General features: G+C 46.9%; 1 non-coding gene across 1 annotated transcript; it reads left to right on the top strand.

Annotated features, from left to right (window-relative positions):
* Positions 1-16,496: 16,496 nt before the first annotated feature.
* On the top strand, positions 16,497-16,605 carry LOC136468138 (small nucleolar RNA R71). The gene has a single exon (XR_010761679.1). It is a non-coding gene; the product is annotated as a small nucleolar RNA R71 (small nucleolar RNA).
* Positions 16,606-16,814: the final 209 nt, after the last annotated feature.

Consider the following 16,814-nt stretch of genomic DNA (forward strand, 5'->3'; position numbering starts at 1 on the left):
AGGTTTAGTGGTTTGATTGTTTTTTCTGTCTTGCTTGCCGCTCTATCGAGGTAGTTGCGTCGAGGATAGTGTTGATCATGCCAGAACCCTTTGGAGGAAGGACATGCGAAGGACAGCAGGACCTTGGAGGAGAATGACTATGAGTACACTAAGGATCTCATAGATGACATTCAATAGGTGTCCACATCCCACCCAACCTCAGTAGAATCCTATTAGACATGCTACAATGTAGATGCTAGTGCCTTATTTTTATGCAAATGAACTGTGATAGGTTGCATGGTAGATTTGCTTGTGAGCCATTACCTTGTCGCAACCTATACCCTTGCACACCTGCTGTTAGGCTAGACGCTCGCTTACTACTTACTGCTTTACTTCTACTACGCATTATATCTATGATGTGATGCTTGATGGAGGATTGTTTGTGAGTGGCTAAGGCACTTGGTGCTGGTAATATGGTAAAAATATGATAACAACTTGGGGAGATCTTGACGTGCATCTTGGGTGTGTGGTGAGGGTTGAGTCGATCGGGTAGGATCTTACGACGAGTCATTGGATGAGTCTTGCCTAAAGGGGTGCGACATGGGCATCCCTCATGAGAGGTACCTGTGGCGGGTGCATGTGAGATGAGTAGATCTCGAGGGTGGAGTGTCCTTGTGTGACAAAGCCCCAGGATGGAGGTGCCACCGAGGCACGGGGTGTCGGTTAACCCCTTGAGAAGATATCCTGTCTGGTCCCCCTTAGGACTGGTGTGTCTTGAGAACCGAATCATAGGACCCTACGTACACACCACTCATTCCTAAATGGGCGGGGAACGATTATCCGACTAACTAGGATGGTGCCACTAGTACTAGGTTGGAAGGTGACTGTGTAGGGAGGGATGGGCGTGGGACCCACACCCTCCTAAGATAGCGTAGTGACCTCTGGGGGCCCAGTACTATGTCTCATAGTCTTAGCGTTTCGGTGGACTCCAAGGTGGCCCAGGGCTGAGTGGTAGGGTGGCACCATACCGGTTGGGAGGCAGTTGGTATCAGCCTAGATGAGCTGGATCGTCGATGATGGTGATCTTGTGGTTCTAGGTGTACACTGCTCTGCAGAGTTGATCGATCTTTACGTATAGCCGTGTCCTCGGATATGGACATTCCTATGACCTACGCTTCACTTGATTAGTGAGAGGTGTCCCTTCTTCTCTCCGTGGGTTTGGTGTTGGTTTCTGGCTTTGGTCCGTTGAGGCAAGGCACGAGCGGGGGTCATCCTTGCCACCTAGAGAGTGAGAGTGTGGTGAGAGTGTGGTGAGATGTGTGTGATGCGAAAGGGGTGAACGTGTGGATGAGATGGGTTAAAACTTGATAAACTATTATTATAAAATATTGATGAACTTGCATAGGAAACCTACAGTCTCATATAGGCCATTTGCTGTACCCTTGCATACCACTTACCACAAAAGCATATGCAAAGCATAGGGTGGGAGCTAGTGGCCAGTACAAATCGTACTGATAATTGTTCAGCAGGATTGGATGTCATCTACGACGGCGACAATAGGAGATTAGAGGGATTAGATGGTCTCGTTCCTATGCTCTAGTTTGGTTGAGAAGATGCAGTCTATGCTCGCTGACATTCTACACCAACTCTGATGACTACCTGTGAAGGAGGTGCCTTCACTCGCTGACGCGCTACATCAACTCTGATGAAGATGCGTGTGTTCCCACTAGAATAATGATGTACTTAGGTGTGTTACCAAATGTTGTAATGCCTTGTAAACTTGTACTTCCACTAATGTATGACTGTGATATCAGCTGAATGAAGATTATGTGATAACTTGGTCTTTCTAGGATTATCACATTATGTTATAAACTGTGGATTTCCCTTCGAGGAAATCGTGGATCGTTTTAGTTGGTATCAGAGCCATACTTGACCTTAAGATGAGACCCTTAGAACGAAACACTAGTATAGAAGCCAAACAACCTGTCTATTGTAGGACTCTAGATGCTAACACTTGATTCCCCCTCTGCCTTGAATTCTGGTGCTAACTGACTTCCCTGTCAAGGAAAGTTGACATATAAAACATACCCCATGACCACCCACGCTAGATCAGTAGTCGTGTGAGACTTTGAAGGCCTTGGAGTCACCTTAAGTCAACACTATGCATTAGGAGTTGTAATGCTGTTTGATTGCCTAGATCTTGAGTTGTTGGGCTCTTGTGCTTCTTGTGTGCTTCTTGTCGTATGAGTGTAGGCTATAGAACCTGTTTTGTGCAAGTAAGACTCCGAACCCTGGCCAACCCAGCTAGATAAAACTAGGCCCACATACTGATGGATGACCAAATACCAGGCTAGAGGAGAGTATCAAGTCAACAAAAAAATGCCTGAGCCAGATGAGCAAGACAACATTTTAGTGATCGTAGCTTGGAGAGTTTGATGGACACTAACCATGGAGTTAACCTTAGATACATCTGTCACCTTAGAAGTGAAGCTTGGATATGACTAGAGCCTAACCAAAGTCTTGAGACCTGAGCCTTGAAAGCGCTCGGCTAGACAACAACTACTAGCCCATCAGACCCGTATCTGGCAGAAAGTTTCCAATATGGAGCACCTGAGCCATCCCATGAAGTCTTTCAGCAAGAAGCTCAAGGAGTCCTACAAGCTAAACCCTCCTTTGACCACGTCGATAACCCAATCCAAGTAGATGACTGGTTATGTGGACCCAAAAGGAGGCTTGACTTAAAGAAATGCACTAACAAGGAAGGTCTGAACATTGACACCCTTCATCTTAGAGGCGTTAAGGACTCATGAAGGGATTGCTTCCATGATACCCACCCCGACTTCATCATGTTGGATGAACTGAATTTGCACAAGCGTTCTGAAGGTACCGCCTCATGGAAGGAATGGTGTAAGCAAAAGAGTTCAAGAAAAATTACAAATGAGTACCATGTCAGTTCAAGAGCACCACCAAGTCGAGATATGTGCCTAGGTACATAGAAACTAGAAGGCAAAGGAAGCACTACCATATGGTGGAATCCTCCCTCGAGCCTTGCAAAGCGTTTCCATCAGCCGCAGTTGCCTGACTCAAAAGAAGCAAACACAACTGCTCCATAGAGATGGGTCTTAAGCCTAAAAGCGCAAGCGAAAGAAGCCTTCCACCACAAGAAGAGATAGAGATATCAGCCAAATCTTGGGAATTCGAGCCCTGAAAAGAGTCATAGTTGGAAATAGAAAGCTACCTAGACCCCCTCCGCAACAAGGCCAGGAACAACTTACAACACACGACTAGGTTTCTTAGCACATAGAACAAGTATGCCAGGTGCACCAAGAGTAAGAAGGAGTTCCAATGAAGCAAACTGTTGATACCGAAGGAGAAGAAGGTGCTTGATGTTTGCTACGTGCACATGCCACTAGATTGGACATATGGACCAAGTTTGCCCTCAATGTCTAGCATCGGTTCAGCTAGGGTTACCTAAGAACCGATCGTCACCAACTCAAGACATGCTAGTTGTCTGAGAATACCCGAACGCCTTTCCAGTTAAAATGCCAGGATTGCCCCCAACCAAGACATTGAGTTCACAAGTGCTCCATTCGGATTGACTAGTGCCTGCATACCTCATGGACCTAATATAGGACCTTCTTAGCGAAGAGCTAGAAAAATTTGCTGCAGTTTTGACAACAACATGATCCATTTAGAAACATATGAAGGACTTGAGAAGCACCTTCAGAAGATGTGCTAGAAAAGCTAATGCATTATCAATGGTATGTCAAGCTCGAGAAGCGAGAATTCTTGTATCAAAAAACTTGCATTCCTGAATCCTAGAGATAAGGAGCTGGTATGGGTTGATCGCAGATGGAAAATTTCAATGGACCCATCCAAGATTGACATAGTTAGTAGGATAGAGCAGCCAAAGAATGCTACCATTATTAGGACTGGTCTTGGATTAGCTGGACACTGTTGTCGACCTTACCCGATAGTCATCAGGATTTCATGGTTTATTGCAACGTTTCTATGCAAGGTTTACGATATGTGCTCATGCGAGATGAACAAGCGATAGCTTATGCTACCAGACAGGTGAGAAGATCATAGAAGCACTTAAATTATATGAGAATATCCGAGAAGATCAAGACACTTATGTCAGGACAAAACCATAGAATTATCAAATCGATGCACGGGACACCTTGTGATTGATGAATCTATTATATATTCCACAAAATTAGCAAATCCGAGAACCCATCTTGTCAGATGACTTGTTACTCCAACCTATGTGGCTAGATACGACATTCGCCAAGATGTAAACGACGAACGCCAGAGAACCGCAAAAATTACTTCGGCCCTTGGACATCCTTCTAAACGTTGCAGTCAGATTACCCCGCTTTTAGAAGGAAAATGAACCGATATGCTCATAGTCGATCATTGGATCAAGTGACTTAATTATTCTTGGGAAGAATCTAGGAACTAGGATCACACTCTCTTTTGTCAACTCACACGAAAGGGTGAACCAGATTACGGAAGATTGTTTACGGTGTGAATCTCAACTTCTGGATTGGATTAGGAGGAAAACCTATCCATCGTTGAGTTCTCCTACAACAATAGCCATCAAACGCGATCCCGCTTATACGATCAGAAGCCAGAGAAAGATAGTTCTTGGACCAGCAGTGATAAAGAAACCGAAGGGCAAGTGACTAAGTTAGAGAGAACCTGGAGATAGCCTAGATTTGTCTGAAGAGCTATGCTAGCAGAAGCAAGGCGAGATCGTAGTTTTAGGGTTGATAACTATGGATATCTTGAGTTCAAAGTGGCTATAGTTGGTATCACCCCTTCAGAAACACTGTGAGGTTCATGATAAAAGCAAGCTAGCACCTCACTTTGTAGACCCCCTATAAGATCTTGAACAGAATTGGGAAGCCCATCTACAAGTTGGAGTTGCCACCTAACCTAGCTGAAAAACACCCTGTGTTGCACATCCCGCAACTGAGAAAGTTCTAGAGAGACCAGATTAAGAAGTTCATATTGGAACCGTGGATATGCAAGACCGCCTGAGTATCTTGAGCACCTCGCAAAGATTTCTGATCCAATCTATCGAGAGGACCTAGATGTCGACAATTCTTTTCTGCAAAGTCTTGTGGAACAACCACAGTGCAAGAGAAGCAAGTTCCGGGATAAGGAGAACTTCGGAAGCAGCACCCCCATCTCTCCACCGATCGAGCAACGCCTTAATCTCGGGGATGAGATTCCTGTGAGGGGGAAGGACTGTAACAACCCGGGTTTCTGAGCAACCAAAAATATGATGTTTTTTAAAAAAATTCCAGCAATGTGGGAAGCATGTAGCTTCTAGGTTGAACCCGAGTCTAACCCGCTAACAAATCGTTGCATTCATATAGAATTGTTTGTAGGAGAGTGCTTGTGCTCTTGAGTGGTTTTCGTGTTCGAGTCTTGTTAGAGTTTGGAGTGCACAAATCCATAGGAACTTCCCCTCATTTCCTTTTCAAATTTCCTTTTGATGAGAAACTCTCAAAGTCCTTGAATTCTTTTCTGATCTCTTTCTGAATCCCTCTCAAACACCTTTTGAATCATCTCAAGTTCTAGTTGAATCTTCCCCAAACTCTTTTGAAATTCCCCTCTCAAAATTCTCTTTGATCCCATCTCAAATTTCCTAAATTCATAAAAGAAAAAATTCCTTTTCCTTTTATTTCCCCAACTAGCCCAACTATACCTTCACCTCCATTCCCATGGCCCAACTCCCCTCCCCTTTCTCTTTTTCGCTAGCCCGATCGGTAGCCCAAGCTACCGCCAGGCCCCGGCCTCCCTCCATTGCACGGCCCACCTCGCACAGCTAGCCTAGTTCGCCTCCCCCGTGCGCAGCCCAGCGGCACACCGGCCTGCTCAGCCCAGCCATGAGCCCCCGCAAGCTCGCGAACCCACCGGCCCCTACATGCCTGCCAGCGCACCCGCGTGGCCCCTGCAGGCCCGTCGCGTGCCCATGCCTAACCCTAGGCGCACCCGTGCACACCCGACGCACGCCTGCACCCACTCTCAGCTGCCGCCATGTGCACACCGACACCTCTACATCCGTACACGCGTACCCTGGATCTGCGCCGCGTGTCCCGTAGCGAGCACAGATGCCAAGGATTGGTGGCACCTCGAGAACCCTAGCCGGCGCCGCTATAAAAGGAGCAGCCATCGCTCCATCTCCTAGAGCTTCCAAGCATCGCCACCACTCCCGTTTCCCTTGTCTGCCTCCCCTGCCCTTCTACGTAGCCATGTCAGCCAGCCGCCGCCGGCCACGACCCCGCCACTACCTACCTAGAGCTTGATGTGTTGTGCCGCAGCCATGATGCAAGTCCACCACGATGGCGCCTGGCGCCTCTAGCCTGCCGAGTGGCTCCACCGCGACCCCATTCGCCACCACAATCAGCTAGCCACCTCCGCCTCTCCTCGATGTCTCGGCCTAGCCCCGAAGCTGCGACGCCGTGCCTCCACCATGCTGGTGCCTGTGTGAACATGGACATGCAGGGCCTGCACCATGGTGTCCTCTGCCTCGCCATCGAGCCATGCCCTTCCTTGGAGCGCGATGTCCTCGCCTTGTCGTGCCTTCGTTCGAGCCCAACGCCTCCTTCCTCTATGACCATGACCACCTCTACGTCTGTCACCACCGCGCACCTCCATGCCACCCCACGACATCACCACAGACGCCGTGCCCCGACGTCGCGCCCTTCTCTACAATGCCAAACCCAAAGCTGCTGACCCTACCGCGCCTCACCTTCACGCCATGGCCATGACCGAACGTGACCATGCCAAGTAGTGCCAAAGCCTCCACAGTGACGATGGACTCTTTCACTTGCATCGTTCCACAGCACCACCACCTCCTGTTCTACGTCATGACTAGGTCGCGCCCTTCCTCATCACTGACGCCATGCCTTCCTCCCTCTGCCATGCAGCCAAGCCGAGGAGCAGCACCGTCCTTGTCGTGTCAGGGCCTCTGTCCTCGTTGAGCGGTGACCGCGATGTCTTGGTGACCAAAGCCATGTCCATAGCCTTCCTCACCTCTACGTCACCTACTATGGCAACCATCTCTCATCTAGGGACGCGCCGAACCACACCACCAAGTTGTACCACGATGTAGCCACCACTGGTGAGCCACCGAAGGCAAAGCTTCCACCTTTTCTTCGTTTCCGCCGCTGTTTTTGCTGAGCCCAGCCCTTGTGCCGCTATCTTCACTGTGATAGGGAAGTTGCAGTCCTACTGCTCCATTGTCAGAGCTCCATCACCACCTCAGCTACCTTCGGCCAGCTCCCGGCTAGTAGCAGCCGCCATCGGCCAGCCGTGGCCAAGCCGCAGCAAGTTGTAGCCAAGCTGTAGCTGGCTAGCAGCAAGCAGCAGCAACCCTTGATCCATAGCAAGGTTGAACCCTAGTCGACACCGATGAAAGCCCTTTCTTGCTCTTTCATACTTTTGTTCATACATTTTTCTATCATCTATGCTTGTTCATCCACTTATGATGCACGATTATCTATCTATCTATCTGTTTGATGCATGTGTTGTGCCTTCATGCTAGTCTAATCTTGACGCTATGGTTGTGTGCACTACTCCTCCGTCGAGTGTTGTGCGGTGGATTTTGTGTGTCCTTGTGCATTGTCTGTCATCATTTGTGGACCGTGCCTTCGAGCCAGTCGAGGGAATTGTGGTGCGTCTGGCCATTTTGGTCATGGGTTTGTCCCGTCATGGCCTTGATGCCAAGCATAGCTTGTTCCCTCATTTTAGTTGTCTCTGTTCGACTATACTTGTTGGTAACCCAATTCAGCCCTAGGACATGGCCATTGCAGACTCGACATCGATGCGGCTCTTATCCGCACCCGATGAGCCCTACATGACCTAGCCTAGTGGATGAGTTAGGAAACAACGATCGTTGACCGACGGACACCAACTCATGTAGGTATAGCTTGTGGCCACGAGTTGGCCTCGCCATGACCATCGGGCTTTACCTCTTTTCTCACTTGTTTATCCTAACCACCTCTTATGCTTGTACCACTTGACCATAGCGTCCCTTTAGATCTAGCGGTGATAACCGCATCGCTATGAACCTTAGGGGTAGCCTTGTGCTGACTCAGTTGCACAGTCGTGGTGCCCTATGAGTGGGTTTGGATCATGGGATCATGTCCCCTTTCTTCCAACCTTCGCCCGTCCCATGACGAGTTGGTTGAAAGGGTGTGAATTCCATTCTTTTATTGTTCTCAATCCTCGTCGATCTAGTAAGATGTGGATTGAGCCCTTCACCCGCTTTGTGTTTGTTGCTCTCTTGATTCCTTTCTTTCAATTCCCATCGTTGCTATGGTGAGTGGAACAAAGGAAGCGGAATCCCGTGTTTTCCCTCTTTTGGTTTTGCCGTGCTTAAACCCTTGTATGCTTGTACCTGTCTAGACCGTAGTATTTCTTTGGTTCTCACGGTGACAACCGCACTGCTAAGAACCCTAGGGATGTCTTAGTGCATTTAGTGCACCTAGGTCATGGTACCCTACAAGTGGATTGGGCACTCGTGTTCTATTGTGGGTTGCTCCTTCTCGATGCCCCGTCTTTTCCATGGCATGTGGATTGGACGAAGTAGACCACTGCCCTTTTCTGTTCTCTCCCCTGTTCCACCCTCTCTTGGTTCACGTCAGTTATAGTGGCGTATGGATTAAGAGAGACTAGGACTGCTTCCTTCCCTTGGCCACACTTTTTGGTTCCCATCATCTCTGCGATGCTCTAATCAGAAGACCATGAGCTGTGGTGTTTGCTTAGGATGAGCTAGGGTCTATGCTAATTTATTAAAGCCGTACATTTCCACACGATCGACCCAGGAACTACTGGCTAGGCTGAGACTTAAGCTTGTAATTAGCAAACCACCACTTGTGTTTCTTTTGGCCTAGGGATTGGACATCCTCCGAGAGGGCTAAGTCATTTTTCCTTTGGTCTTCCTTCGGTGTAGTTGTTCTTCTGATGCTCTGTTGCCTCCTTTTTGCAGTATTTCTAGGTTTAGTGGTTTGATGGTTTTTCTGTCTTGCTTGCCACTCTATCGAGGTAGTTGCATCGAGGATGCGTTGATCATGCCAAAACCCATTGGAGGAAGGACACGCGAAGGACAGTAGGACCTTGGAGGAGAACGACTACTAGTACACTGAGGATCTTAGAGATGACATTGAACAGGTGCCACGTCCCACCCAACCTCTGAAAGCTCCAGTTTGATTTTGGTTAATTGATGAAACCTATTGGACTAACTCGTGGCTAAGTGTGTTAATTAGTAAAGGTAGTCCAAGCCAAGTTGTGGAGCAAAGTGATGATCATGATGGTGGATGGTGAAGGCCACAAGTAGATGAATCAAGTGCTCACACTTGGGAAAAGAAGAAAGAGAAACACAAAACAGATCAAGGCAAAGGTATAACTTGATAGGGCTCTTTGTTTTGGCACTCAAGACACCATAGAGGGTGTGAGTGTGTTTAGGATAGATAGCCGTACTATGAAGAGGGGAGAATCTTGGTTAATGCGGTTATCAAGTGCCACTAGGTGGAATCATACATGCATTTGCATTAGGACCTAGTGTGCTAACTTAACACCCTTGAAAATGCTTTGAAGAATATGCTAACACACTCACATAAGTGATACACATTATGTTAGCACTTGGGAGTAAGGGTGAAGCGCTTAGAGATGAAGTTCCACCGGCGGAGTGTCCGACGGTGCCACCGGCGCTCTATACAAAGAAGACAAGGTTTCACATAGTGCACCGGATGCTGGTCCTTGAGGTGACCGGATGCATCCGGTGCTTAACCCTAGGTGTGCTGACTTTGGGCGAGTCCGGTCTTATGTGACCGGACGTGTCCGGTGCAATGAAGTGCTCTCAGGGAGTCCTCTGTGTTGCACCAGACGCTGGCTGAGAAAATAGACCAGACACGACTCTGGCGTGTCCGATGCTAATGACGTGGCGCTCGGAGTTGAAGCAGAGAGAGCACCGGACGCTGTCGAGTTCGGTCATGGGTGACCGGATGCGTTCAGTCGACAAATATCATTTCTGGAACCTCTCTGGATAGTGATCGGATGCCACTATTGGCGAGTCCGGTTGATGAAGCAGACGCGTCCGGTGCGTGGTCAGTGAGCGCGCGTGGAAGGAGACGTTGCACGCCAACGGCTAAATTTAAACGGCTAGTACACCCTGCAGCACGTCCGGTCGACCGGACGCGTCCGGTGCACCCTGCAGTGCGTCTGGTCGACGCGCAGTCAGCCCATTGAAGGGGCCAACGGGTATGTTGAGTGTGAGGGCTATATAAATAGAAGTTGGCCAGCTCTAGCTCAGCCTCTTGCACATTTTTATTGACATTGCATCCTTGTGAGCTAGGCCAAACCTCTTCCACTCATCTCCTTGCTTGATATTGCAAATCAAAGTGAGATTGAGTGATTCCAAATGCATTTGCTTGTGTTGTTGCATCTAGTGGCACTTGGCGATCGTTTTTGCTGTGGTTTTCTTGTAACTCTTGGTGGTTGCCGCCACCTAGATGGCTTGGAGTAGCGGAGGAGTTGTGGCAAGAGTTGGTGATTGTTCTTGGCCACCTCCCGGTGATTTGTGAGGGGTTCTTGTGCCTTCCCTAGTGGAGCGCCAAAGGCAACTCTAGTATATTGCTCATGTCATTGAGTTACCTCACTTGTGGGTTGGTTCTTGCGGTGTCCAATGTGTGGACGAGGTTCGTGCAACACCTCTTAGCCGCCGAACCACCAAGTGTTGGTCGACACAACAGGGACTAGCATGCCAGCAAGCATGTGAACCTCAGGAGAAAAATTGATTGTCTCTTGCCATTGGATTTCTCCCGGTATTCTTATTGTGTTGATTAGTTGATTGGTTCATCACCTCTACACGGCGTTATAAACCTCTCCATCCTCTCTTTATTTCATGCAAACTAGTTGTAACAAGCTCTTTAGTGTAATTAGTTTTGAGAGCTTGACTTACCCTTGCTAGTTTAGCTTTTCACCTAGTTGAGCTCTTTAGTGTAGCTAGCTTTGAGAGCTCTAAGTGACTTAGCCTTTGATTGTCTTAGAGATTATAGAAATTAGAATTATTGGGATAGGAGGCTTGCAACACTTGTTAGAGCTAGAGCAAAAAGCATTATAGCCCTTTAGTTGTCTAACAAGTTTGTTTAGTGGTTTGTAGTTTTTAAATTAGGCTATTCACTCACCTCTAGCCAATTAGGATCTTTCAACCTCGTAGAATCCTATTAGACATGCTACAATGTAGATGCTAGTGCCTTATTTTTATGCAAATGAACTATGATAGGTTGCATGGTAGATTTGCTTCTGAGGCCATTACCTTGTCGCAACCTGTACCCTTGCACACCCGCTGTTAGGCTAGACGCTTGCTTACTACTTACTGCTTTACTTCTACTATGCATTATATCTATGATGTGATGATAGGTGGAGGATTGTTTGTGAGTGGCCAAGGCACTTGGTGCCGGTAATATGGTAAAAATATGATAACAATTTGGGGAGATCTTGACGTGAATCTTGGGTGTGTGGTGAGGGTTGAGTTGATCGGGCAGGATCTTATGATGAGTCGTTGGATGAGTCTTGTTGGAGGGGTGCGACCTGGGCATCCCTCATGAGAAGGTACCTATGGCGGGTGCATGTGAGATGAGTAGATCTTGGGGTGGAGTGTCCTTGTGGGATGAAGCCCCAGATGGAGGTGCCACCGAGGCACGGGGTGTCGGTTAACCCCTTGAGAAGATATCCTATCCGGTCCCCCTAAGGACTGGTGTGTCTTGAGAATCGGATCATAGGACCCTACGTACACACCACTCGTTTCTGAATGGGCAGGGGAACGATTACCCGACCAACTAGGACGATGCCACTACTACTAGGTTGGAAGGTGACAGTGTAGGGAGGTACGGGCATGGGACCCACACCCTCCTAAGATAGCATAGTGACCTCTAGGGGCCCTGGTACTATGTCTCACAGTCTCAGCATTTTGGTGGACTCTGAGGTGGCCCAGGGCTGAGTGGTAGGGTGGCACTATACCGGTTGGGTGGCAGTCGGTATCAGCCTAGACAAGTCGGATCGTCGATGATGGTGACCTTGTGGTTCTAGGTGTACACTGCTCTGCAGAGTTGATTGATCTATATGTATAGCCGCGTTCTCGGATATGGACATGCCTATGACCTACGCTTCACTTGATTAGTGAGAGGTGTCCCTTCTTCTTCTCTCCCTAGGTTTGGTGTTGGTTTATGGCTTTGGCCATTGAGGCAAGGCACGAGCGGGAGTCATCCTTGTCGCCTAGAGAGAGAGTGTGGCTGAGATGTGTGTGATGCGAAAGGGGTGAACGTGTGGATGAGATGGGTTAAAACTTGATAAACTATTATTATAAAATATTGATGAACTTGCATAGGAAACCTACAGTCTCATATAGGCCTTTTGTTGTACCCTTGCATACCACTTACCACAAAAGTATACGCAAAGCATAGGGTGGGAGCTAGTGGCTAGTACAAATCCCATGCTATACTTGCCTTGATCAAAGGGCTCCTGCTGACCTTGCTCCTCAAAGAAGAACTCTTGATCGTTCACGAACGGCTCACCGTCTATACTCGATCACCACAGCAACACGCAAACATCGGAGAGCAATCATGCATAGAAAACAAGACTATAGATTAGAAAAGTACACCAACAACATAAAATAAAGATGAAAACTTGTAAAATGAATCTACATCTCGCTATGATCACACAGACACAAATATCATGAAAATCAGAGCTATAACGAAGAAGTTATGAATTAAACAAGATTTCCTTTAATAAATAATAGATTAAATATAATCTCAATTTTCAAAAGTGATAAACATGTATAATAGTAGTACTATCATCTAGATTACGGAATTACGAAGCTAACACAAGTTGAACGGATCAAAACGGGGTTAAAATGAAAAAGTTATGAGCAAAATAAGATTAGCGGCAAAATTGTAAATAGGGAAAACGTATTTTAAATCTAAACCGAGAGAAAATACGCTTTTAAAAGAAGAAAATGTATTCAGTGTTTACGCCTTGGACCACGGGTTGGATTAGAGAATAGAAGAGGGTCTCTTTAGAAAAATTGTCGACCGAACTGGTATCTTTGAATAGTGACCGTGAGATCTGATCTAGACAGCCCGGATTAGACTGAGGAGGGAGAGAAGGAAAGGCCGGTGGCTTGAATAGGTCTGGCGCGGTGGCTCCATTGCCAGAGAGTAGAGGGGCTCGCTGGAGTTCTACGAAAATGCCATAGGGCCCCCGGATTTCAACGGGAAAATCACTAGGACGAAGAGCGGGCGACGTCGAGTCTGTCTAGGGCATCGGTGAAACTAGCGGATGGACGAAGTGGACGCGAGGCAAGCTTGGGTGGCTCGGGCTCATCGGCAAAACTTTGGTGACAGCGCGAGCATAGTAGAGAGCGGGAGAGAAAGCATACGAGGCACCTGAAGCTCTCTTACCTCCACGCGAAGCTCGGCAAGGCGGTTTCGGAGGTGGAGAAACAGTGGAGGGACGAGTGCGACGGCGGTGAATCTCCGGTGGTGGCAGCACGTAGAGTTGCGGCTGCTGTGGGCTCAAGCGAGGGCATCGGCTCATGTCTAGGGTTCGGGGAAGGCGGTGCGGTTCTGGCTGCTATTTATGGCGGACGAGGTGTGGGTAGCATGCCATATCCATGGCCAAATCGAGAGGAGGGCATGGCGGCTATGAACTCCTACGCGGACAGTGTCTGGCTCGGCTACGGCGCGTGGTAGGAGGCGCGACTGACAGGGTGGGCCCACCTGTCGGTGAGAGAAGGTGCGGGACCAGGGCGTCAACTAGAGAGATAGGGGGAGAGAGGGGGCGTCTGAGCGGCTATGTGGGCTATGGCCTGGCCTTGCTGGGCCGCACGAGAACTGGGCTGCGCGGGATGGGACTGGGCCTGAAGTTGAGAACAGATGGGGGAAAAAGGTGGGCTGCGGGTGGAGAGGGCCAGCCGGGCTAGCTAGGCTAGCAGGCCGAAAGAGAGGGAAGAGAGGGGGAGAGAGAAGAAATCCCTTTTCTTTTTCTTAAACACATTTTCTAATCCAATTTCAAATCTAAATTAAATCCTTTTGAAATTTTGATCAAAATCAAACAACACAAATAAAAATATGCAACAGCATGAGTGCATAACATGTAGGTAAACCCTATATTTACTTTTTAACTTGATAAAATTTATTATTTCCTAAGTTTTCATGCTCACAAAAATACTTAATCAAATCATATTCTATTATTTTAAAAGGTTGCAAATTTTAGGGTGTTATAGAATTTCATAAGTATGAGGACGGTGGCAAACTACCTATCTAGATATATCCTGCCAAAACCTAGTCCTATCAAAATCATTTAGCTTATCATCTATATATACATCATAGAGTTCAGGAAAACCTAGAAACCTACTGAAGCTTTTCCATGATGGGGAGAATTCCTTATTAAACAATCTAAAAGAAACTTCAGTATCTTTGGTTTGCAAAGTGCAGAGAAATTCTATGGTCAAGAGCCTACACCCTTGTTCATGTAACTCCCATACATTCTGGCACCCAATATTCTTAAAAATGAGATCGAATTTAGAATCCATACTTGTTGATTGGAGAAGCATCGGGTCGAGGACGGGAGTATGGGCGAATGTCCTATCCTTCAAAGCCCAGAAAATCCCCTTCTCCCGGTTGTCTTGTAGTTTGATGTCCTTGTTCCTAAGAAGGATAAAGGACTCTTCTTGGGCCATGTATGAGGATGATCCAATGGTAGGAGATGGAGGGTCAACCTCCATGTCGGACCTAGCACGGGACGAAGAACAGCTCCTTGACGAACGGAACAACACCGCCCTCTTGATCGTGCCGACGAACTTGCTCATGATTCCTCTCGGTGAAGGTTCGGGATTTTTAAGTCCCACAAACTGGACTCCTCCGTTCGCTTTTATTCTTCGGGTGCTGCGGTTGGTCCTGGAGATGGAGACCTTACCGGTTGCACTTGATCTTCATGCCACTCCAAATTGGAGCATTATTCTGGTCTTGGCTTGAAGGCGAATCGCTCTTCTTTCCATTGATGCAGAATTTAATTTCTTCGGCCCTGACATCAATGTGAGCATTTTTAGTGCTCAGGAAGGGTCTTCCCAGGATGAGAGGTGTCTTCATGTCTTCCTGCATGTCAAATACTACAAAATCTACAGGAATGAAAAAGTTTTAGATTTTTACCAGAATATGTTTGGCGATTCCTGTAAGGTTGCGGACCGATAGGTCGGCTAGTTGTAGACACATTAATGTTAGCATGAGTGTTGAATAGTTGATCTTGTCGAAGACCTTTTTGGGCATGACACTAACACTTGCTCGAAGATCGCATAATGCATTCTCGAAGTTCTAATTCCCGATCGAGCAATCGATAGTGGGGCATCCTGGATCCTTCTTCTTGATGGGTGAAGTATTTAGGATGGCCACACTGCACTCCTCCGTTAACTTGATCACCTCAGTAGATGGTAGTGGTCTTTTGTTGTTGAGGATGTCTCTAAGATACTTCGCATAGGTAGGTACCTATCGGGCATCTAGCAATGAAATATTGATATATAACTTTTGAATTACCTCTACAAACTTATCAAATTGCTCATCCGCTTTGGTTTTCCGATTCTATGTGGAAATGGTAGGAGAGTTGTGTCATAAAAATCTTGTAATAATTCTTGTTCTTATGGCCCAAATTCTTCAACTTCATTAGATGTTTTCTCTTCTTCCTACACTACCACTGGTGTCTTACCTGTCCTTGTCGGATATGGTGGATCACACTTGCCACCTCTTGTGGTTATAGCTTTTACCTTCTCAACATTAGTAGCAACAGGCAGTGAAGTAGCCAACTGGGCTAATTGTGATTCTATACTTTTATTAAAGCTAAGTTGGTCTTTTATAGCAGAAGAAAAACTATCCATTTTATTATTTATGCTTTCTAGGACTTTATCATTAAAAGCAAGCTTCTTAGAAATATTCTCATTAATCCTGGCTTGTTCTAAGATTAAGTCTCTCAAGGATGGTTGTTTAGAAGTATTATAGTAACCACCTGGGTACTTACCTAGGTGAGTTGATCATTGTTGTTGTTTCCATCCTTGCCTTTGTTGTGGAGCGGAGTTGTTGGTGACGATATTTGCATCCTCCTGATATTCAGGGAATTCAATCCCCAAATACTCTCCACATACATTCTGAGCACCGGATGCATCTTGAATAGCTTGACAATCCTTCTTGAAATTGGCTCGTTGTTCAAGCCAATTCAATAGTGTGTTCATCTTGGTTGATAATGCACACACCTCCTCTAGTACTTCTTCACTCATATGGCATGATTGAATATTGCATGATGACCAGCCTTGATTAGAGGCTATCTTTTCCATGAGAGTCTTAGCTTTTCCAGGGGTGAGTGACATAAATGATCCTCTAGTAGTAGCATCGAGTTGTTCATGAGCGTTTTGAGTTAATCCATGGTAGAAACTTTGCATGAGCAACTAATATTCTATCCCATGATGAGGACAATCCAAAATATATTCTTGATAATGCTCCCATGCTTCTAGAATGGTTTCTCCTTTCTGCTGTTGGAAGTTTGAAATCTTTCCTCTTAAAGCATTCGTCTTGCCTATAGGGAAGAACTTTTCTAGGAAGGCCTTTGAACATCTTGCCCAAGTGTTGATTTGATCTTTATTGGTGTAGAACCACTGCTTCGCTTTTCTCACTAATGAAAATGGAAATAGGTGGAGTAGTATGATGTCTTGAGCAACGTCCTTGATGACCACTGTGCTACTAATCTCCAAAAAATTCTAAAGATGAGCACTAGCA

The sequence above is a fragment of the Miscanthus floridulus genome, chromosome 7 (genome assembly GCF_019320115.1).
Source record: "Miscanthus floridulus cultivar M001 chromosome 7, ASM1932011v1, whole genome shotgun sequence".
NCBI classification, from domain to species: Eukaryota; Viridiplantae; Streptophyta; class Magnoliopsida; order Poales; family Poaceae; genus Miscanthus; species Miscanthus floridulus.